This window comes from Ochlerotatus camptorhynchus, unplaced genomic scaffold (assembly GCF_037179485.1).
Source record: "Ochlerotatus camptorhynchus isolate MF236.1 unplaced genomic scaffold, CSIRO-AGI_Acam_v1.1 ptg000008l, whole genome shotgun sequence".
In the NCBI taxonomy this organism is placed as follows: domain Eukaryota; kingdom Metazoa; phylum Arthropoda; class Insecta; order Diptera; family Culicidae; genus Ochlerotatus; species Ochlerotatus camptorhynchus.
In genome coordinates, this window is record NW_027040500.1 from 1,243,746 (window position 1) to 1,269,074 (window position 25,329).

The 25,329-nt window shown below is 39.1% G+C and overlaps 1 protein-coding gene across 3 annotated transcripts in view; it reads right to left on the bottom strand.

Moving 5' to 3' along the window:
- LOC135698860 (uncharacterized) overlaps nucleotides 1-15,766 on the bottom strand; it is a 93,659-nt gene extending 77,893 nt beyond the window's left edge. For all 3 annotated transcript variants that reach the window (XM_065219020.1, XM_065219015.1, XM_065219008.1), the window contains exon 1: nucleotides 15,285-15,766. The gene's annotated coding sequence lies outside the window, so the exon portion shown is untranslated. The remainder of the gene's footprint in view (nucleotides 1-15,284) is intronic.
- Between the last annotated feature and the right edge of the window lie 9,563 nt (nucleotides 15,767-25,329).

Genomic DNA, 25,329 nt, shown 5'->3' on the forward strand with positions numbered 1-25,329 from the left:
CAAATATTCGTTTTATGGTGCTAACATCTTTTTCTTACAAAATTCAAATCATCGTACATGTGAGATATCATTTTGGAAAATAAACCAAGCAACACACGTCCATCAAAATAGGTGCAGGTGCATACAAGTAACAACTACTATTAAGTGACAAGTGTGCTGCTAGGGAAAGTGAAGAAAAAAGAAAGAGATTTTCAGATTTTGTTGATGCTACATCTAGATATTCTATATTAACTCTTCGAGCACCAAACCAGAATCACACTTTTCACTATTACTGTTACATCTTCGGTTATTTTCAACGGATTTGTAGTTTTTTTTTACTTTGTTGGAAAGGATATTATTTCCCTTCTTAATGGTTTAATTGGTCATGCCATATTTTATATTGAAATTTTCTTTTATTTCCGAATAGCAAATTAAAACTAATTAATTGCTTTCTGCATATTTTTACCTAAGTTAAATGAAAATTTCTAGTTGAATACTACATAATGGACCAGTCAAAAATTGCTCGACTCAAATTTGGCATTTTTTTAAATCGTGCATATAAAAAAATTGAACACCCCTCATTTTGTAGGTCTATGTGTATGGAATCCTCTTTTTAATTTTTGCCATTTTCCATTCAGTTGTTAAAATGGCGTCGATGCAAGAGCAACAGCGTATCAAAATTATTCCCATGTATATTTAATACATCAAGTCAGATTTCAAGCAGCTCCCAGGTCAAGAGTTTACACGACTACCGGAAAAGGAAAGGTTCAAGATAAGTTTAAGCAGAAAAAGTTGTCAGAGTTCCCGAAAAAAATAATACTTTGTTTGGCAGGCGATTTGAACCTGTGTGCTGAACAGCGAAGTTTTCGTGACAACTGGCATTGTCTACCAAGATATTTATGAAAAGAAATATTTGTAAAAACGCCTGTTGCCTTTTTTGAAGAAACACAGTTGTTTCGTGCTGTTTTGGTCAGACCTCACTTCCTGTCACTACAGGAAAATGGCTTAGGAACGGTATGCCACCAACAACGTGCAAGTCGTACCTAAAGACAAAAACCCTCCAAACTCGTTGGAGCTGCACCCAATTGAAAAATATTGAGCAATCGTTAAGCGGAACCTCAAGAAAACTCAGAAAACAGTTGGAAATGAGAAACAGTTCAAAGCAAATTGACATTCAGCGTCAAATAAGGTTGATACAACAGCGGTACAAAATATGATGGAAGGTGTGAAACGTAAAGCCGGACAGTTCGCATTTGGAAAATCGGAAGCCAAATCAAATAATTTTCCTGTATTTTGTAGTCATTGAACTCCAAAAAGAAATAAGGTTTGATCATGTGTACAATAACAAAATCAGTGTGCACTTAATCATGATTAACCAATTTTTGATCGTTTCACCCTTTAGTCAAAATTGTAGCTGCTTTACTAAAAGATTTTTGGTTTCAGGATTTTTTTTATTTTGATTTTACGACGCGATGAAAAAAAAACAGACAGCATGACTAACATTTTAACTTTGTCAATGGTTCAAAAACATTAGAAACCGGATTACACTGTATGAAAAAGTGTCGAGTTTATTTTAAGATTTGTGCTCGAAGAGTCAAACAGATAAATACACAAACGCAGTACACTTATGTGCTATTTCCGTTCGAACTATGCAATGATTTTGAATGCTATGGATCAATCTTATTTATAAATTTCTCTGCAACTTTTCCGAACCTTTTGAAGTACTATAAACTATTTTTATTATGGTTTGATTGAAGCCCAAACGGATTACATCATACATTGAGTGGATTTTGAAAGTAGGTAGTGCTGATTCCATGGGGTCCACTAATATATTTTTCTCTTCCCTGCATTTTCTCTCGAGCGCAGCGCTACTGTATATGTCGCTTCGATTCTGGCAGAGTTGCCAGTCTTCTTGATTTGATGTCTTCGAAAAAAGCATATGGTAGACTCTAAGGCAGGTGACCATAAGAAAGTATATATTGTCTGTTTTAAAAAGTCCGATTGTAAAACATCGTCAATGTCGCCATATCCACACTGTGGAGGACACTGTGCTCAACAGATGGTAGTCGTGTTCAAACGGTAGTATTACTATACGCTATGCGTGCTGCTGGTGACTACACTACTGACTACACAGTTAAATTTGTGTAAAATTATTAGTATTTGAAGTGATCTGTTTGTCTAAGGTAATAGACAATGTAAAATGACAGTGGAATAATATTATATGTAATTGCACTATCTCTGAACAAATAATTTACTGTTTTCAGTCGCAAAATAATTATTTTGGCAACACTATAATAGCTAGTTGTAAATTCGATGTTCAGTTATCTACTTTATTCATTCAAAATAATAGGTCTGCAATAAATTTAATTGCTTTGAAAAAAGTGTCAAAAAGATTGAAAATTATCTTTTTTTTTCCAAAATGCTATATCACATGTACTTACATTGCTTTGAACTTTTGGTCAATTAATTTATCTTCAACTCCGAAAAAAAGACTGTGGATCACGATGGTGCTAACAAAACAGATATTTGGTAGCATCTACTTAAAAAAAAATCATGTCTAGAGTTATCAAATATTTTAAATAATGTTTTTCATTCAAACATATTTAAAACAATAAGTGAAGAGAATTAATCCATCCCTCCAAATTTGGTCCAAATAGGAAGATGTCAATTTCACTTTGGCAATTTTTTTCGGTCACTTGGCGAGGAATGACAATTATGATAAATTATGTACTGCATGAAATTTTGTTGAGTACGGTGGGGTATCTATTTATATTGAATTATCTTAAAGATAACTCGTCCAGCTCAAACCTTTGTAGGGGTAAGAGGTGGGACCATCATCATCATCATCATCATCATAAAACTCCAAGCCTTTGGATTCAAACAAGGTTTACAATTTTCTCTTACAAAACTTTGATGAGTTTTGAGTCCATTCTTAGCTGCACAGATAGAAATTCTGAATTTTAATAGTGATGTAAACATTTATTCACGTAAACTTGTATTTAATTTCACGCAACCGAGCAACTTGTAAACAATGTTGTTTACAACAATGGGCTTTTGTATACAATATTTGCTACATTGCATGAAATGACTCAGTACTTTACATGATATATAATGTAAACTTATTTGATATATGACGCTCCATTTATGTGCATCATACTGAACAGAAATTTACACTACTTTTTCAAACTGTGTGGAACGATTTTTTGGAACAGTGTTCAAAACAAACTTTTTCCCCTCGGGTGGAGCAATAGTTCGTTTCCACAAGGGAGCAAAATGCAATTGTGCTCCTTTTTACTTTTTTTTTCATTGCTTAACACTTATTTCATGTTTCATTGTGTTACCGGTGGGTACTGAGTACCAATGCTACCGAATCGAGGGAGGCAGCTTCCTCCCTGAACCCTTCCTATCCGATCCATCAACTCATGGACCGAGGACCAATAGCTTTACTTTCCTTCCGATGAAAGGCGTGGTTCAGAGAATTTATGCCTCAGTAAATCCCGGTGGCGCCGACTAGGATTGAAACCAGGCCCATTAGAATATAAGGAAATAGATTTATTCGATTTGCAACGGTTAGTTTGAATGTGCGGTCGATTGAGATTATACGAGTGACCGATCAGCAAATCAGTGAGTGCTAGTGGATGGAATCCACTGAACCTAAAAAAAGTGAAAAAGTGAGCGCATGACGAAGAGGAGATAACGACGACGAAGTGAAGGCAGTTGGGATCAAGCTACGGAAAGAAGATCGCGGAGTTGTGTTGCGAAAAGTAAAGGCCACCAGTTTTTCCCAGTTCGACGCCTTGGTATCGATATCCTGCGAACGATCTTGGTTGGAACCCCTGTTGGATGAGCTTCCGTGCCTGCTGCTTGATGCGCTAACCGACGTTCATCCGGTGATCCGGTTCGCATCTGACCCTAGGCGATCAGTCATCAGGGTACACACGAGCTACCGTCACCAACGCCATTGTCTTGGCCGTCACTGTCCAGTAGCGTCCCGTTGCTGGCTGCCGCCATAGCACGCCGTAGTCAAGCCACCGCCATTGTACACAGAAAAAAATTCTGAATTTTAACTATCGCGTAAAATCTCCCTTCGTTTAATTTTGAGCTACACTTGGCATAAACAGTGAAATCGTTTCCAAGCTTGCATACAATATTGCTAATTTATGCGATATTGCGCTTAAATTTACACGAAATATCACGTAAATTTATGCGAAATCAGGCGTTAATTTTATGTGCGCTATATTTCGCAGAAATTTACATGAATTTTTCGAACGGTGTATGGGCCGCTACCGAGTTATCCACCAGAAACACCGCCGGCCTTATGAGATCACCTTTGTCGTGACCATTGTCACGGCCTGGAGCTGCCGTTGGTGAAGCCAGCAGCTTGGGGCTTTGAGGGGGTTCTCTTCTGGAACTCATTGGTTCCGGGGCTGAAAGTTGTCTTATAATTGTTTCACACTCAACTGCCTCTGCCACTGTATATACTCCTGGGAGACACGGGTAGGGGAGGTGCTGCTACTGCACCCCTACCCTTGTCTACTTGAGATCGGTAAGTTCACGATGACAAGAGCACTTACAGTGGTAGAGGCAACAATAGCTGCAATTTCAAAACCTATCGACTAGATGCTTACGCCAGACGGCGACTTAAGTGTGAAACAATCGATAGAACTGATTCCACACGTCGGAGGTTCAATCGGTGATCATCCCTTTTTCCAGTAGTGGTGAGGGGAAACACCCTTCACCACCCCTCATTAACGGATAAGTTTGGTAAAGAGGATGCTCGTCGCGATTCGTACCTTCCTTAAAATTGTCCTTTGCTCGCTTTCTATATTCTATATACAATTTTGAAACTGCCGTACCATAACGGAACTATCAAATCTATACTTCCATCTCCTCATATATCGTATAAAAAGTCCACTTTAAGTCTGATATTCGACGTTAAGCATCTTTAACTATGTAAATCGTTAACTTCACACATGAAGTAATAAAACGTGATTTGTTAAAGCATCGGACGTCCAGCACAGAGAACAGACGTTGAGGCTCGAACAAAGTTTCTCTATAAACTTGTGTAAAGATTCCTATTTGACTTAAGCACTACTAACGGCGATTTCCCCACTTAAAAACCCTCTTTGACAACATGATGGCACTGGCGTTGCAAAACTTACACTAGACACTAAGCCCCGTAACGTTACGGGATGTAAGATCTACCACCGATTCCTAGTCTTGACTACTTCAAACTAGGGGAACAGGATTTTACAGTAATCAAAGGAACACATCTTAGTCCTTGTTACTTTTTATGCCTTGTTGATAGTGATAAGTCCTCGGGTTGCGTGGACCGAGGATGATCTTGAAACAAGGAAAAAATGAGTTAGTTAGTCTTCACCTATGTGATTCCTAATCTTCTATTCGTTGTTTCCTAGTTTGAAGTGGTTAAGACTAGGGTTCTGATGCATGGTCATTATCGGTGTCATGTCTTGTTTTTTTTGCTAAGGAATCCAATTTTGACTGACAAAGGGGCGCGCCTTTGGAGGGTGTTTCAACACTCCGAAGGGTATAAATAGCGGGACCTTTCAATTAGAATCGATTCCTTGCGATAAAGGCAAGAATGACAACTGTATCAAAACCGAATACTTCATCATTTCTCAATAGTGATGGAGTAATACGACATGCACTAAACTAAGGACACGGGATATACTACAATAGATCAAATTACTGGTCGCAGTGATTTTATGTCCCGAACAGAGGAAAAAAAAGTGCTGGTAGTGCCAAGTGGGAATTTTCAACAGATAATTTATCGATACTAGCGCCAAATGGGTCGAAAGTGATAAATTTATAGAGGAAATCAGAAGATACTAGCGCTACGTAACGGTGACGTTTCCACTTAACTTTACACAAGTTCCTGACCGAACTTGAACGTCTGTTTTCTGTGCGTCCAGCATCGGGCAGAAACTTGTATAAAGATAAGTGGAAACATCGCCGTTACGTAGCGCTAGCATCTCCTGATTTCCTCTATAAATTTTCCACTATCGACCAATTTGGCGCTAGTATCGATAAATTTTCGGGTGAAAATTACCACTCAGCGCTACCGCCACTTAGTGTCTAGTGTAAGTTATGCAACGCCAGCGCTATCATGTAGTCTTGCACAGAAAAAAAAATCTGAATTTTAACAATAGCGTAAATTCTCCCTTCGTTTAATTTTGAGCTATACTTGGCATAAACAGCGAAATCATTTACAAGCTCGCATACAATATTGCTAATTTATGCGATATTGTGCTTAAATTTACACGAAATGTTGCGTAGATTTACGTCCAAAATAGCGTTAATTTTATATGCACTATGCCTCGCAAAAAGTTACATGAATTTTTCAAACGGTGTGATGGAACTTTGCGGGAACATACCCGAATAAAACCTATCTGAATTCCTGGAAATTGGAAGGGATCATGTGTCCCTAGGGATCAAGTGTGTCCAGTTTCCAATGATAATAAAAGGTTTCTGATCTTTTGACTTGCATCTCTATTATTAAATCAATATTTTAATCACCGATGAAACCTCAAGAATAAAATGAGAATATTGGTGGTGTAACGGCAAAACTTCGCATTTTTCCGGACCAGATTTGATATTATTCAAGTTCTGGTCGGGTGTTTTCGAAACAAGCCTGGATGTGATCAAATGTGGTTACAGAACAGAAAATCAATTTGAGGTGCCGCATGCCTGGCACATATAATGTTTAGGTCTCTTCCTCGCAGGTTTCCGGAATAAGACTGGAACATGTCGGGATGACGCTAAATGGAATCCTGTAGATTAAATATTACCACCAATCGATTAGTCATTGAATACTGATTCAGATTGATATGTTCCATGACCGAACCAAAGTCCCATTCAAGTTATGGTCACTTTCCCGAGGGTTACTGGATTCCGAATGTTGCATTAGACCATTTCAGAAAGTATGGGCACACTTTCAACACGCCACCATTTTTGTCTCTATGATGTTAAGCAGCTGTTTATAGATTTGTGTTGTTGTTTACATATTGATGAACAAGTCTAGACCCCATGGAAAGATCACTCAAATTTTGATGTAGACTACGTCTAACGGGAAGGTACTGGGGGTTAATCTAAAATCTAAAATTGCGACCGTCACGGAAAGGTGTAAGGTTTTGAACGATTATAACTTTGTCATTTATAGATGAAATTTGAATCTAAATACACCAATCGATAGGAAATAACTGATTAATAACAATCTGCTACAATAAACGGGTTTTAAATTTTCAAACAGTTGAAAAAAAGTGATAATTTTATAATTGTTTTCATGAAATAATCATTCTCCCCAAACCCAGTCGTCATAATCGAGTACCATTTGGTGCACATCGTGCTGCTCGAATCTGAAAAAATATAAAATAGCGCTGCTATTGTTCCTCAACTCATTTTCGCTTCGGACGGCGGGTGAACAGGTAGCAGCAGCAGTAGTTGCAACAGCGCAAGCGCTCCGAAGTGAATCAACCTCCTTGATAACGATCCCGCGTTCTACAAATCTCGATTGCTCTTTCGAAAGGACATTTTTTTCCTTGATTTGTTTTCCGTCGATCTTGTTTTCCGTGTTGAGCACCAATGCCTCCGATGCCAGGGAGGCAGCTCCCACACCTGGATCCTACCTATCGACCCATCAACTCATGAACCAACGGCTTTACTTCCCTTTCGAAGGAAGGCGTGATCAGAAATGTTATGCCTCAGAACATCCCGGTGGCGCCGACTAGGATTGAACCCAGGCCTGCTGTGGTGATATGTAATCACGCTTACCACTACACCACCGGCGCTGCTCTTCGAAAGGACATATCAGCTTTTAAACAACGCATTTTATCGTCGGTTTGGCGTAACTGATAGCTTGCCCATGCATACTAACATCACTAACACTATTGGGGAAAATTTCCCCTATCTGATGGTAGTGTTAGCATGCGTGGGTGAGCTACCAGTTACGCCAATTCGACGATCAAATGCGTTTACAAAAGCTGATACGTCCCTTCGAAAAAGTAATCGAGTTAAATTTAACTCATCAATTGGGTCACTGCCTTGGAAGTAAAATAACATACCATCCATAAATGACGTAGCTTTTCATGGCCGGTCAGAACTTCTGAAACCCCTCTCGCCCCTTATCTACTACGTTATTTATGAAAGCTCGCTTAGCATTGGGCAACAGTGAAATCAGGGTCATGTCTCCAACAATGTTCCTATTTTAATATTCAGGTAGGGCTTTCTCATAATGCTATAAAAAAGCACACAAAAACAGGTTTGACATTTATGCGAAATTTCGGTATTTATCGTGAATATTTCCCGATCAGAACATTTTAGCTTGAAATCCCTCCATTTAATTCTCGGTACATCTATTATCCACCGATTGAATTGAACGTTTTGTGAACGCACATCCACATTATTTTGCGTAAAAAACGGGGTGTTTCTGTGGTGGAAAAAACTACAAGGAACAGCCCTATGGGGTTGTACGCAATGGTGACGTAGGACCACGTGGTCTTACCTAATAAATCTTATTTGTTAACTGTAGCAGGAGCTTGTGTTTTGTGTAGGAATAGAAATTTGAGCAGAGTTCTCTCTGTTTATACTCTTTAGTATGACGCGTTTAACATAGATGGCCCACAGCGACTCACGAAGAGCTACTGATTCCAATCAATAGTGGTGAGGCTTCTTCCTCCTTCTATGGATGCTCATGTGGGATGCAGCTCATTGTTGGCAAACAGCCTTTCGTTGTGTACTGGAGAACAATGTTCAACGCCACGCGTCGATAGCACTACTGCTGCTGATGCCGACGACGGGACTCCACCACACACGGTGATTGGAACTGAATCCGATCAGCGGTTGAGGGCAGCCTTGATAGCTAGCTGCTTGCGGGAAGCCTTTCGTTGTGTGCTGGAGATCACCACCACTCACCACGCGGTGAGTTTAGTGAGACCGGATGCAATTCAACTTTGAAATCTGAGTTAGGGAAATCGCTTTTCGCAGGCAACCGGTGATAATTTTAATTATCATAGCAACAGTTGCAATTCGTGCAATTTTCAATAGTGGCATTTTGAAAAATGATAATGTCTTAAATTTAGCAGATGCGTAGAAATATTTCTGATCGTTTGGTGATAAAATTATTGAAAGTGGTCCAGGGGCAGCTGAGTTATTAAAGTGCAAAGTCTTTCATTATTTTGTTACATTTTCCATTTTCGGTTTTCACAAAGTGTACCCTCCTATAGAAATCACAGACGTAGTCCTACATCAAAAAAGGGTTTACCTATACAGATTACAGATTTCTGTACCAAGCACTGAAGTTATTAGATGTTACCTCTATTTTTGCTTTTAGATTAGCTATGTAAGTCCATCCTACTTGGAAAATTATGCTATAGAACGGTTTGTAAAATTCCGGATTTTTTGCTGATGAGAGCGAGGCATAGAAAGCCCTTCGTTTGAATAATTCTCCAAGTAGGAGGGACTTACAATGCTATTCTCTACGCATAAATAGAGGTACCGTCGAGTTTTTTTTTTGCAGAGCTAGGTACTGAAATTCTACAGTGAGGGTTAAAAAGGGCCTACTTGCAATGATCGATTCTCTTCATCGATTTTCTCTTTGCATTGCTATAGCTAAGTGAAACAATTCAAGCTGAACATTGCATTACGTCCTAAGTAAGATTGACCGATTCTCTTCGTCGACATTCTCCTTCTATCCCCTCGGTCATGTAAAGACATTCCCTGGTATTTTCAGCCAAGGGGCCTCAGTAAAGGCACGGTATTACCAAGCCGGAGGCAGCGAGTTCGATTGCCGGTCCGGTCGAGGGAATCTTCCGGGTTGGAAATTTTCTCGACTTCTTTGGGCATAGAGTAGCATTGTGCTTGCCACACAATATACAAATTCATGCATTGATATTGGCATCGAAAGCTCTCAAGGAGCGTTTTTCAATTTTCCATGGACCGTTTTATAAATTATAAAGGTGCATACTTAGGGCTGCCATTATCATAACAACAGAGAAACGATTCTGCTGTCGAAGCCTCATTAAAAATTTCAAGTTTATAATGATAGAGATAGTTAGCACCGTAATTTCATGCTCAAAGAAACTGATACTGGCCGTAGCTTTCCCTATATCACATCTCATAGAACGGAATGGAAAGTTCCTAATGAGCAGGGCGTTCTAGTGTCTGAATAGCGTTAAACTTCGATAACGATGGCTGCTCGAAGTGAAAACGAAATGACTACCGCAACCGAAAAAAAAGTATCACACATAACCCCAACTAGGTAGCAACAAGATGTTGGGCTTCATCCAAAAAGGGCTTGATAACGGGCAGTATAATAACAGAGTGCCGAAAATAAACAACGTGATATGGTTCTTCATTCTGGATGTATAGAATCTGTACGCCTATTGTTGGTGTTGTGGATGGTGTTGTTTGCTATATACCTAGTTGGTTTTGGGTAGAAGAAGTGTCACGTGTCCCGGTTCCGATCCAATCAGTAGCTTTTTTAACCCACGAATGTCTATTATCGTTGTTGACACAATGCCATGCTTTTTTCATTCAATGGTGGACTGGAAGATTTCTGAAATTGTAAGGTGGTGCTCACAAGTGCGGTTAAGGAATGGTTTGTGGTCTAAAAAATGACCTAATTACGGCAGCAAAGCTTCTTAATAACCCACTCTGTGCATGCCGTGAAGCATACGAACAAAAGCATTTCGTGTGATTCAAAACTGCAGACGACGTTGAATTATGATTATTGCTGGATGTAGGTTCTGGAGCTGAGCACATTGTGCAGAAAGTTGAATATTCTTTTGTATTTTTCAACTCTGTTTTGTGTCCTTTGTACCACATAATTTAATACAGGGTCTAAGGAAAGGCGCGACGTATCATGTTGAAGGCTGCGGGTTTGATTCCCGGTCTGAATCTAGAGGATTTTTTTCAGGTTGCAAGCTATTTCGACTTCTCTGTATCGAGATATATGTGAGAGAGTATCGTTTGCTAGTTGCACAATATATGAAAGTCACATTATTGGCCAAAATTCTGGGTTGATACTACTACTCGGTTGACATAAGGGTAGCAATTTCATGGATTTCACTCTAATTTGCATTTCAGATGTGATTTGTGTAGAAATTTCACACGGATTAGTTCTACTAAGCAGGAATTCAAACAAGTATCAATTTAATTATTTAAAGACTCGATTCGATTGATTTTAAGGACAAATTTTCAAATAGACATAAGCGCTTTTGTTAAAAATTGCTTCAATTTTAATGATAGCTCAGGAAGCTCTTGGAAACGTCTAAAGATGTTTTTTAGAATGGAATCATTGAAAGAATACTCTATAATTATAATGTCACAGTGTTTGATGGATTTTTTCGTAGATGCCTAAAGATCATTTCTGAAGTTCTCAGAATGTATCTGAACCTCTCTTAAGTATTTTAAACAGCTCTGAAATTGGCAGATCCTGTCTTAATCACTTCTAAGATCTTCGAAGTTCACCAAACCTATCTGTAGCTCATCAAACTTTTCGATAGCTGAAGCTTGGTAGCTCTTTCTTTTCATTACCTCCCTAATTATCATAGAATTCATCTAAAAAGTTCGGTGACCTCCAGACAAGTTCAAAGAGCCTCAGAGAAGTTTGTTGCACTCCAGGAAAGTCGTGCAGATTTTTGATAAATTTCCTAAATTTCAAAGAAGATCTGTGGCCGTCATAGAAATTCAGTGAAATTTGGAGAAGCACAAAGATTTTCATTGCAGTTTGGAAAATCTAAGAAGGACTCAGAAAACACCTAAAAGGTGTTTGGGTAGATTGAACTCTTTGGTTATTCGGAAAATTTAGAGAAATTTCCTGATTTTACAACAAGATCAATGGGCTTCAAAGAAACTCAACGAATTTTAAAGATGCTCAAGGAACTTTATTTTAGTTCAAGAAATACCAGAAAGACTCAAGGATCACTTCAGCGCAGATTGGGAGCACTTCAGAAATTTTTTGGAATCTCAGAAAGTCTCTTAGAATATGCCGTTCAAAAGATCCTCAGGTTGTAGTTGTAGAGAAATTCAAATCAACCAAAGAAAAGTTAAGAGTTCATCAAAGACGTTTAGAGAACTTAAAAAAACTAGGCGGTCTTGAAAATGTTTTAGAAATTTCTATTAAGATGTAAGAAAATTTGGAAGGGTTTAAGGAAATTCAGTACTTTAAATATGACTAGAGATCCATAAACAAAATGCACGGAACCAAAAAAATATTCGAAAATAGAAAATAGGTTCAGGAAACCTCATAATAATTAAGGTGAAGGACGCTTCGTAGAAGTTCAGAAATTTCTGGAAAAGTTCAAGATAGGCTCATGGAGGCTCACAGAACTTCCAGAACCCGTTGAGATATTTCTCGTTGTAAATTAATTTTTTTCATCTATTCGGGACCTAACACCACTGCGACCAGTAATTTGATCTTTTGTAGTATATCCCGTGTCCTTAGTTCAATGCATGTCGTATTACTCCATCACTATTGAGAAATGATGAAGTATTCGATTTTTTTACAGTTGTCATTCTCGCATTTTTCGCAAGGATCTGACTCTAATTGAAAGGTCCCGCTACTTATACCCTTCGAAGTGTTGAAACACCCTACAAATGCGCGCCCCTTTGTCAGTCAAAATTGGATTCCTTAGCAACAAAATTAAGGAATGACACCGATAATGACCATGCATCAGAACCCTAGTCTTAACCACTTCAAACTAGGGAACAACGAATTGAAGATTAGGAATGAATAGATGAAGACCAACTAACTCATTTTTTCATTGTTTCAAGATCATCCTCGGTCCAGGCTACCCGAGGACTTATCACAATCAACAAGGCATAAAAAGTAACAAGGACTAAGATGTGTTCCTTTGATTACTGTAAAATCCTGTTCCCCTAGTTCGAAGTAGTCGGAATCGGTGGTAGATCTTACATCCCGTAACGTATCACGAAAAGGTGATCTATCTACCCACGTTACGGGGCTACCGTAAAGGTTATTGTCGTGCATTTTTTCCTTGATTTGTTTTCCGTGTTGAGCACCAATGCTACCGACGCCAGGAAGGCAGCTCCAACACCTGGACCCTACCTATCGACCCATCACAACTCATGAACCGGGGATCAACGGCTTTACTTAGAAAGGCGTGATCAGAGATGTTATGCCTCAGAACATCCCGGCGGCGCCGACTGGGATCCCGAGCAAAGTCGGTTAACAAAATGAAAGCAAATCGATATTAAAGTTTGCAGTTCCTATCATAATGAAAACTCATTTTGATTTCAATTGTCGCGACAGAAGTCTGATATCATATTGTGCTTTCATTATGCAGTCAAGACTTTTTAAATCAAAGCAACTTAACTTGAAGTTCTGCTGTTAATTTCTTGTTTAAAATTTGATTTAAGTTCATCTGTCGTTGAACTAACGAATATTGTTTATTTGTTTTGTTTAACACATTTTAGGTCATTCGTGACTAGCCCGAGGTGACATTTGAGCTCAAATCTTTCAGCGTGAGAAGCATGGATGCTAACCATTTACGACAGGCCCGTATTAAGTCAAACATTATGAATTCAAAATCAGTAATCAAATTGATTTCATTGAAAGCAGAATTAGTTTTCCGTTTGATTCAACAGTGTAAAATTTTGCTCTCATTTTTGCTGTGTTAACCGTTAAGTCAACCAAAATGAGATCAAATGGAGTATTCAAAATAAGTTACATCATAACAGCAAATTCTGATTTCAATTTGATTTCTAACTTTGCTCGGGATTGAACCCAGGCTTGCTGGGGTGAGAGGAAATCACGCTTACAACTACACCACCGGCGCCACTTAATGTCGTGCTGTTTATGTTTAAGATAAACAAGCAATGATCTGTGGAAACTTTGAAAATCATTAGGACGATAAAGCTGACGTAATTGAAATAAATGACGCACAAGCATCACCCTATCATAGGCTCTCGTGTCACGTAATACATTGCGAAGTGAAAGATCTTGTATAATCCATGTAGAATCAATCAACTTTTCATAACAAACATTTCCAAACGATGAAAGCAGCTGCATTGACAAGCACTTATTCCGTTACGAAACTCACGAAGAAAAAAAAAACAGTACAATACCTATAATTGCGCTTCGATGTCAAAAATTCGCAAGTCAAAAAACAAACAAAACAATTTGTTTGTCAAATCATACCGTTATGAAGCTCTTTTTCCTTTTCCACCAAGAAAAGAACAGCCGAATTCATTTGGAGCGAGCCGAGCTGTGGCGCCTTGCTAGCGACATTGAAGCCGGTTTGTTTTTCTTTTTGCATCCTTTCCACCTTTCGGCATCCCCGTCTACCTTTCCTATAGCTTTGGTATCCCCCCTCTACTGAACTGGGCAGACGTTTGTTGAAAGCAAAAGCCAAACTCGCGTGAGCAAGGCAGAATGAAGGGAGAACCTTTTGGTGAGCGTTGTAGTTTTCGCACATGCTCACTGATGGGAAGGTCTTCTCCATCGCTTTTTTTTTTGTTCAACGAGAATTGAGTCTTGCGATGGAGTCTTTCCAAGAAGATTCAGGAACAACGAAAAAGAACGAAGTAGAAAGTCGATTTTGATTAGATTGCCACTACATGGAGCTGGAGTTCCTAAGAAGGAGATGTGAGGTAGTTTGTATTACACATGAGCTACCGAAGGCATTGTTTGAATGTGTAACTGTGACATGTTATGCAATTATAGTAGACGGCACTTTGAGAGGAGCCTGCAGGCGTTTCTCGAGAGGGTAGTTGGTCACGACGTGTGCCGTAGGCGTGTGGGGGTTATTAACCCTTACCCTGTGGCAGCCACAGCCGTCTCGAGGGAATTCCCGGTTTACTTGCATAGGCAATTGCACACTCTCAATTCTTCTGCTCATACTTGTCTCGACCGTTTCTCTTCGGGACTCGGAACTTTCGGCCATAATCGATCGAATGAAAGATTTTTTCCAACTGATAAGACGACCATTGGGTCCTTACAAGGAGGGTGGGAAAATGTAGTTTAGCACCAGTACCAATGCTCTTGGTACCCGACTGACTATGGAGTGTCGGAAGAAATTGCATGCAAATTTATTGATTTATTCATTTGCATGACTACAAGCTGTATCCTGATGATGCTTGTTTATTGCTTGTTTCAAAGCAGCTTGAAGAGCGACGTCGTGAAAAAATGGTTGATTATCATATCGCTTGACGAAATCAGTAGATAGTTATCCGGAAGTAGCACTCTGCAAAGTTTTCAACCACTCTTCATCCATCTACCGTTTTGTGCTTGGAGATGGTTCTTGCCGATATGCAGACATTTTCACCTTTTTATAATTCCCCCATCACTTCATTTGTTCTGCAATCTCATTCAACCATCTTTCACTATTTAAGACACGTTCATGCAAATTAAGTGGCTTGCCTACTTTCAGGGCAACATTTTTTCAACCAGTGAAGAGTTGTGTCTGAGAAAATGGATCCTTTTCACGATTTATGGCACCACAATTCAAGCCCACTTTTATCCACTATAACTCACAAAACTTCAAACGAAACCCATTTTCATTGGGAAATTAACACCGAACCGATTTTTACGAGCAGAAAATCCGGAAAAAAAAGATTATATGTTGAGAACGCACAAATAACATTTTTATCCTTGTGGCCTTCTGGAACTGAAATCCCCGTATCACTGTATGCGATGTCCTATTTGTATAATTAATTGTATATACAACAGCCTGGTGTAGGTGTGTGAGTGTCTGGGTAGTGGTGTGTCGCGGTCCGAGAGTGTCAGAAAATACGGTGCTATTGCGGAAAGTTGCACGGCGTGGACTGAAAACTTCCAATCGAATGTGACTCTGCTTGGCCTGTGAGAGTCGGAAACCCGTTGTCTCCATGGCTCCAAGGTGAGAGCAGTGGAGAATTTTCATCATACCCGGAGATTGTTGGAGCTTTTCCGTCGGGAGAAACTGCGAGAGGCGTGAGAGTCACGTGGAAAACACGTGAAAATTTGCTGGCAAGAGCGTACATGTTTTGGTTCTATCTGTCAAGTGTCAAAAGTTGTTCTTACCAGCTAAGATTGTGATGTAAGGCGACGAGTTTGGAAATTGGATTACTGTCTTAGCATTTAGCGAATGCATAATCATGTACGAAATAACGGTCCTTCAGGTCTAAGCCTTTTCAATTTACAGTCAACTGATAGTACGTTATAGTTTAGTTATTGTAAATGATGGTAATGTGAAAATAAATATACGGTTACATCTGGACCTTGAAAATGTGGGCGTTGAGGATGTGAGGGGATGACGAAAGCGTTTAAGACGAATCTGATAAAAAAAAAAACATTAGAGGCGTCCGTCTACTAGACGCCATTGGCGAAATTATTTCCCAACCCCACTTATAAACATAGTCTGTGTCTCTTCGTTTGATTCGTAATGATACACGCAAACTAAATGGCATGTACAGAGAATTTACATAAATGTAATGATGGTACGTAAAGCAATAAAATAACTTTCTCCAAATTCAATATTTGAGTTTTGGCTACAAATCACAAGATGATTTTTATAGCTTAGTTGCAATCAAAAAAATCTGCTGGATTCAGTTAATCTACTTCTACTTAATTGAACATATTTCAAAAGTCTTCCCATCAACGTCGCTCTTAAAAAAATAAAAAAGTCTTCCGATCGCCTTAAAGACTGTATTCGAAACAAATTGGACACACAAAATAGGTCAACCCAAACGCCCGCACCTTTGCCTTGACCCCTTTCATCAAGTTTTGGGCAATAGTAGGCCCGACTTGTTTAGACATTTGCAATCACACTTTCTTTAATTCAAGTTAATTTTCAATCACTATTGGGGTTTTACGAAGGTTTGTTTTCATGATGGCACCGAATTTCTCGATAAGGCGAAGTGTCGGAGTGATTGGAGGGTTAACCTATTTTGGTACAAAAACAACATATTAAATTTTGTACCAGTCTATGACGGGCCGGACATAGTGGCAAGATGCCAAAATAGTGTCGGGCCTTCGTGAGACCTCAAGAAGGGCAGAAGTCGCATTTAGAGGCATTCATCCTTGTAGATTTGTCCGTTGATGGTCCCACGTGTGATGAAGGACTGTCTCATTTTGCCACATCCGCAGACCGTTTGCCAGACAAGGATTTTTTTGGCGAATTTTGACAGCTTCTTTTTCCGTACACTAGGAATAGGTGGTGACATAATATTCTTGTCCCGGCATTTGTCTGGTGTCAGCCTTGATGTAGGTCGCATCGTCCATCACAACCCAGAACGGTTTTGTGAGCCACTTCCTGTACAGTTTTCTTGCGTGTATCATGAAGAACGTTTCGTGGAATACATTTGTGAGAATATCCTTTTGAGATATTTGTTGTCATGTTTTGTTTTTAGTTTATATTTTATTTCTTTCATGTATTTAGCGTAAATAATACTAATTCAATAATTGATAATTCAGCCATATATTTACCTGAAGCGAACATAATCGTAATGTGACGTGAAGCACTGTTGATTGTGTGATGCTCGATGACCCTGATTTAACTCCAAGCTCTTCTACAGCATAATATATCGCCATCGTCATTTGTATATTTGAGATTAACCATCAACCTCGAAAATATTTGCATTATCGCGTATTTCAGTCGTTCGTTACATACCAAGCGAAAACGTAGTCAGAATTTGTCGCGGAGTGTTATGGTTCTATGATGCTCGATGACCCTAGAGGGATCGTTTTTGCTTACTGAGTTGAAAATCATGAGTTTAATTCCAAGCTCTTTGTCAGGACTCTTAAAATACTTATTCACTAAACAAAATGAATATTTTTTTTCGATAGTCGTCTATCGAGAGATTAAATGAGCAACACATAATCAATATAAGTTAAGTAAGTAATTCATCAGCATTTCCTTCCCTATCTCTAGTTATGGTAAAGATGGGCGTGGCCGGAAATAGCGACAGTCATGCTTCTGGAATTCTTGTTTCGAATGGAATTAGTGTTTACTCCCCAGCATTATTCCTGAAAGTAGTCTGATTGAGAATTTCAAAAGAGTCGTGAGTGTCGCTAGTATCGAAGACATCAAATCAAGAAGATTGGCAACTCTGCCAGAATCCAAACGACAAATGCAGTAGCGCTGCGCTCGACCGAAGGAGAATGAGCAAATACACAAACCTTTCTTCTGAGCTTGTAACCTTTGCTATCGAATTCGCTTGTAGCATTTACCTTTGCACGGCAGATGACGCGATTGTGTCGGTCTCATAGCGGGCGTATGAGAAAATTTAAGATTCTTCATGATATGTTGTCTTCGCTAGTATCCAATCTACGACGTGTATCATAACAACGCTAACGCTAACGCTAACGCTTCCTGTACAGCTTCCTTGCGTGAGTTTTGGCCACCGTGTTCTGTTTGTCGCTCCGGTTGAGTACCTTCCGAACTTTGAATTTGTGTAGTCCAGTACGTTTCACTGTTTTTTGCACAAAACAAATTGAAATTTTCGCCTTTTTTGCCACATCCTGAATCGAAATGTTGGGTTGACGCTTGAATTGGTTTTATTTATTTATTTATTTATTTATTTTAACTTACTTTCATCTAGCTTGACGCTTTAATGAAATGTAGCACGATGAGGAAAAGCCATTTTGAGCTGGTTGACTTTACTCGAAAGGGCATAAAAACCTGATATCTTTTGTTCTAGCTAATTGCATTGAACAGTTACACAAATAAGTTCATGCTAACAAAATACATTATCAAAGTCAGAAGATAAAAATTTAAAACTATGTCAATGGGTAATTAAACCTATATCCAATGGAACGAATAGCCATGCTGTGGTGGGCGATCCTGTATGCAAGCCTGATCGTCAGTCTCATTTGTCATCTGTGCAGTAATCTACGTTGAAATGCTGCAGCGGATGAGTTGAAGTTGAAGAACTGGTAAACCTCATTAAATATTGCCGTCATAAATCGAATCGGATCGTGTTGGTCATACCCTGCATTACGTGCTTCAAGTGACAATAAGTCTCGCTGTCGTAAAACTCTTTTGGGTGCGTAGACGTTCAGTTGGGCCAGTATTTCTGCTGCATCAGTTTCACCCAACATAATTTTCGCGACAAACACAGCCTGTGCAATAAATCAAGCCCAAGGAACCTGTATCGATGTTCATACGGCGGCAAATTCACAGGATCTTGCCATGGAAGACTACGAAGAGCATATCTCACAAATTTCTTTTGAATTGATTCAAATCTACTTATCCAAATGGTCTGATATGGACACCACACGATTGCATTGGATTCTAAAATCGAACGTACTAGTGCACAATAAAGTGACCGGAGGCAGTGAGGATCACGAAATTCATTAGTAACTTTGAAGATGAATCCTAGTTGTCTGTTGGCCTTTGTGATGATACTATCATAGTGAAGCCGATATGTGACGAGAGACTGGTTGGAAATGTTGTAGTCGTAGGTGATTGGGTTCAGTTTCCGATGAAACGTTATTACATTACATTTAGGAATACTAATCGTTAATAAGTTGCTTGAGCATCACTTTTCGAATTTGATAATCAGTTGTGGTAGCAGGTCGCAATCCTGGATTCAATTTACGATTACGTATAATTTAACATCGTTCGCGTAGAAAAGGCGACATCTCGGTGATATAAAATGGAGAATAGAAGAGGTCTTAAGTTGCTTCCCTGTGGGACACCAGATTTGTTGGAGAAAGATTCCGATGATTCATATCCAATCTATACGTGTAGACTGCGATTTGTAAGGTACGATTCAAACCATCTGATGAGATCTCGGGAGATTCCGAGCTTATCCAGCTTTGAAAGCAGTATTCGATGATCAACTCGGTCGAAGGCTGCTTTGAGATCGGTGTATATCACGTCAACTTGTGAGCCGGCATCTAAGTTTCGCAAGCAAAATGAGGTAAACTGCACCAGATTTGTGGAAACAGATCGCTTTGGATAAAAACCATGTTGATCAACTGATATAATTGCAGCTCGCAAACAGCACCTCGTAGATAACTATTTCAAACACCTTGGAGCAAGCGCACAATGACGTAATGCCGCGATAGTTTTCTACATTCTGTTCATCTCCTTTTTTGTGAACAGGAATTTCCAGCTTGATGGGAATCTGCATTCTCGAAGGGACATATTGAAAAAAAAGCGTCAACGCCTAAATCAATGTACTCGGGCAACGTTTCAAAATGCAGGATGTAATTCCATCTAGGCTAACTGAATATGAGAACTTTATTTTAGAAATAGCTGATTCTACATGTTTGTGGTCAAGAACAAAATTCCTCAAATCACAGGCAGCTGCAGCTTGTTCAGTAGAAGCGATTAAACTTTGGAATGCACTCTTGATGTGAGTAGCGAATAGCTCGCACTTTTAAGAAGCGGATTTAACGATATCATGGTGCAGAATCATCTCTACAGGTAGGCCATTTTCTTTACGTTTAGAGTTCACAAAAGTCCAAAACTGCTTAGGGTTTCTCCGAAGGATGTACAGGAACCGGTTGTAAAGACGATAGTTATTACTGGCACGAGTAAATTGCTGCCTGTAGAAAGGACAGCGGTTTCTACTATAACTCCGAAGTGTTCTGGATCTAATACGTTTGAGCCGTCGTAAATGAGTATTTCCCCAAGGTGGCTTTGGAGTGGGTCTACGTATAGGAACATGTTCCGCTAAGGCAGTGTTAACAGTACGTGAGAAATGACTAACTGCTTCGTCAATGTTCGTTGTCGATTCTAAAAACGTCCAATCCGTGTGATGAAAAACTTCGTTCAATGTTTCATAATCTGCTTTTTTGGAATTCAGCTCTGGCTCGTTTGTAAACTGTTAAAAAACTGGTGGACTTGGCACTTCAACTTTCACTGAAAGGGCGAGATGACCAGTGTCAATGGGAACTAGTGGTTCAATATTTTCAAGTAGCTTGCAATTTACTATCAATGAATCCATGATCAAAACTAGGTCGAGAAGCCGTCCATTCACATTTAAAACTCCGTTGATTTGTTTCAAACCATTTAAACTGAAACCATCAAGTAGTGCTGCACATGCAACAGAAATATGTAGTAGAGCTTCATACTAATCCAGACTGGTTGAAGTCTCCAAACAAGAGTGCGTGATCTTGTTCTCTGAGGTTAGAGAAAATAGCTCTGGTGGATTCAATGTGTTTGTTTATACTGACTAAGTCATTTCTTCGATCAGGTGTTAAATATAGTACACCAATGCTAATTCGCAAATTAGACAATTCAAGAATCACCCAAAGTTGCTCAAGTGAACTATCAACAGGAGTTCGATCGATGCAACAGTTAAAACAAAACTGAAACGGCAATAAGTACTCCACCACCTCGTGCTTTCCTGCTATTGAGGCGATTACGATTATTCCTGTATACATTGTAAGAGTTTCCGAAAAGTTGGGTTGAGTGTACCTTTTCGTCAAGTCAAGTCTCAGTGAGGATAATTATGTCGTAGTGTGATTCGGAGACTTCCACAAAAAAATCATCAATTTTTGTGCGCAAACCTCGCACTTTCTGATAGTAGATCACCAGCTTTCTGGACGACGTTGGAAGACGCGTACTGTTCTGCTCAGAAATAAATTGTGAAATATCCGCGTGGTCTGAATCGGTGGGAACACGGCCACTGAGTTCGGCGTTACATGGACCTGCTTGGTCATTGGATTGGTGGGTATGGATATAATGGCTCAATACCATCCCGGCCTTCTTCGGATGCTCCTTTAACGTCTTGATCACATGAAATACGACTGAATGTGCGCTTCCGAACTTTTTCATCGATGAAAGGCGTTTGTATTTTCGAAGTAGGGTAACTGATGATGGTTGGACCTATTTAGGCCGATTTCACACGACGTCAACATTCATGTCGTATTTTTTTTAATGAATTCAACATATAATTATAAAAAATGCGTGATTAGGGGAAAGATCTACCTTTCTTGTTTCTAATAATAACATAAAAAGTTAAATATTATGAAGAAATGATTTTATAAAACGATTTAATTCAGCAAAGAATTATGATGTTGGTTGGACCTAAAAAATGAGGATGGTTGGACCTATTTTTACAAATGCTAGTTTAGCCCATATTTGTCCAAAAACTTTGTTAAGAGCTTATTGGTACCCTTTTTATACAGTTTCTATGAATTTGCTATTTAAAAAAACCAAAGAAGTTGAGTTTAACTTCGTTTTTTAAAAAAGTTCACTTTCCACGCATTAGCTATTCACCATGGCTCGTTTTCTCGAAAATCTTTGACACGATTTGGAAAATTTTTAACGTCAAACTATAGGTATTGTGGTCTCATTGAAAGCTATCGAATATTTATGGAATCGGTCAACTGGTTCCGGAGATATGGCCGGAACAAGTTCCAGGGTATATGGAACATGGACGTAATTTTGACATGGAAGGAATAAAACCTATCATGCGACACTTCACATTACTTCCAAATTCGATAACAAGATCAATAACAAAATTGAGTGCCTTGGACCACATTGGCCACTTTCGGGCATATTCTGGGTGCCCCCGGGGAATTTAGGGGCTTAAAATGACAGAATATCAGAACTTAATTCCGGTTTTATAGTTTTTTTTTCCTAGGAGTTTTTTTTTCGGAAATAAGTTTCAGTTAGCATAAGAAATAAGTTTCAGTTTAGTTGGTTAACATTTTATTTCAAGTTAATTCACACACAACACAGAAGGTGTATGAGAAGTGCTTAATGTAAATTCATATTAACAGATTCTTTCGGCGCTTTCGTGGTAGTTCGGAAATCGGTGGTTACCCTTTCAGCCAACCTGACGATGGAATTCCTCCTTTAAATTTACGCCCAACTAGTGACGCAAGGTCTTTAGCAGCTTCCAAGATCTTTTTGGTCGTCTTGGGACTGCCAGAAGCAGCGCACATACAAACCCAATCTCCTAGCTGGTTCTCCAAATCAACACTCAACACTATTTCTCTTCCATATTTCTTGCCGTGGCTTCCCTTAATTTTTGCGTGAAGTGTCGTTTTCGGAATATTGTACCTTTTCTTGGCCTGATACGCGGTAAGTGATTTATTTCTTACTAAAAAAACAGCCTCTTGAAGATTTTCGACCGTATAACTCTTTTCTTTAGCAATTTTTTCAATCGAAGAAACTGATCACTCGGCCAGAACGAAATCGAATTTCAAATCAGCTGCGCGTGAAGGATGTAGACAAACCGAAGCGCACCTAGCGGCCGTATTAGGAAACACATAGGTCCAACCATCATCATGCGTAGGTCCAACCATGATCATATTTATCTATTCGAATTTCGTCAATTATTCAAACATTTTAGTGAAACCAATGGATAAATGGCGTACTAACGTGTTGTTTATACCTTAAAGCAGTATTTTACTGCATGAAAATAAAAATAAATGTAAAAATATTCCTTTTTTGTATGTTTGAAAGTAAGGCATGATGACGAGCAAATGCGTGGAAAGTGAACTGTTTTGAAAACACATTGAAACTCAATTGTTTTGAAGTTTTTTCAATAAAACACCCATGCAAATTGAAGAAAAAGAGTTTTTTATGATAGTAAAGTGATCTTTGAAAATAAAAATTTAGCGCAGATTGACTAAACTAGCGATTGAAAAAATAGGTCCAACCATCATCAGTTTTTGGATAGGTCCAACCAGAATCAATTACCCTAAGTGCTCACAATTTTTTGTGCACTTTTTCTCGTTCCGAAGTCATCACTGTAATGACTGAGCCAATTTTGATGAAACTCTGCCGATGTAAACATTACACTATAAACCACTTCATTCATTTTTACCCACACGCTAAAAAGTTACAAATATTGGAGTGTGTCCAATTTTAGTCGAATACAGTCTTTATGAGATTATAAGTGACCATATAGCATAGACCAAGTTGCAAAAAATTGTAGGTATTACCTACGCGACACATATAGTCATCTTTACCTTTTATCATCATCGTTGTGCCGTTATAGGTTGTTTTGATCAATAATATGTTGTTAATAATGATTTTGAAAATAATATGCTCTGTTGGGATAAGACCGTCACTCGTTAAGTGGGGTAAGACCGTTACCCTATTTGGAGTGCGGAGTGTAAGGGTGGGTCACAAATGTTCCCTCTTCATGGCTCTTTTGATTTGAATTGAGGCCTCCTTCGTGCAAAATTTGAAGGAATTAGGTTGCGATCTGAAATTTCACCAGAATTTTAAAGAGAGTCTGTGAACATAAAAGGAAACATCAGATATGTTTGAGATTTAGATTGGGCATCTAATACAGAATAACGGGTTTGAACATTGAAAATCAATTGGACTATTGAGCATGAGCATAAGCATGAGCATGATTGTCCGCCCACGGTTGTTACTCTGTTATTGGCAGACCAGCTGTAATTACACAGATAACCAATAGACGATGCTTGGGACTAGCAATCATCCTCAATGTGTAAAAACTGGTGATCTCGAATTAGGCAATACCAGCGCCAGCCGCGCCTGAACGCAGGTCAAGAAAGGAATGGGTAGGAATGTGTTGACGTGACATTCGCTTTGATGGAAGCCGAGGAGTCCTCTGCACTTCCACGAGGAATCACAGGGATGTTGGGTTAGCAGCAGGGTTCGTTTTGGTAAACGATAAGCTGAATTGATATCATAACGATCGTATAACGCGAAGGAGCTTGGGATTGAACCCACGGTCCTCTGATCAGTAAGCAAAAACGTCTGCCACTAGGCAGACGAGCTCCTTTTTAATCTTTGACGAATCTTGAATGTGGATGGGCCTGAGACTAGACTCATGATGTTCTGCTCAGTAAGCAAAAACGGTTGCTCTAAGGCCACCGAGCCTCTCATATTACATTATAGCGTTACTCAAGTTTTTATAACTTTTCAAACCCGGCACCGACGACAACGAAAAGTTCTACAAAATACACGATAAACAAGCGATATTTTAATATTCTTAATATGAAAGGATCTGGGACCGCGTCTTTCTCCTCAGTAAGCAAGCCAACCGACGATCTTTGAAATCCTAAATTTAAAAGCTACGAAAGAGTACTTAGGCCTTCATTAAGATCCACTTTCACGCGACGTTCAATGTTTCGATTTTTTCTTTACGCATGGTTCAGACAATCATAACAAGCTATGACCGACATGACGATTGTTTAAGACCTGGTTAAACAAGTTATTCAAATGTTACGTTCTCGAATTTCACTTGGAATGTAATGAACAACAGAAATACGCGATAATTCATATTTTCAGCGGTTGATGTTTAATTTTAAATATACCAACGGTACTGTCTACGACTACGACGGCGCCTATGACAACGAGAACAGACAATTTGTAACTTACCATTTGTCTAGGATTAACACTTTTTCCCGGCACCTCCACTGGTTATTCATGTCCGCTATCTGTCACT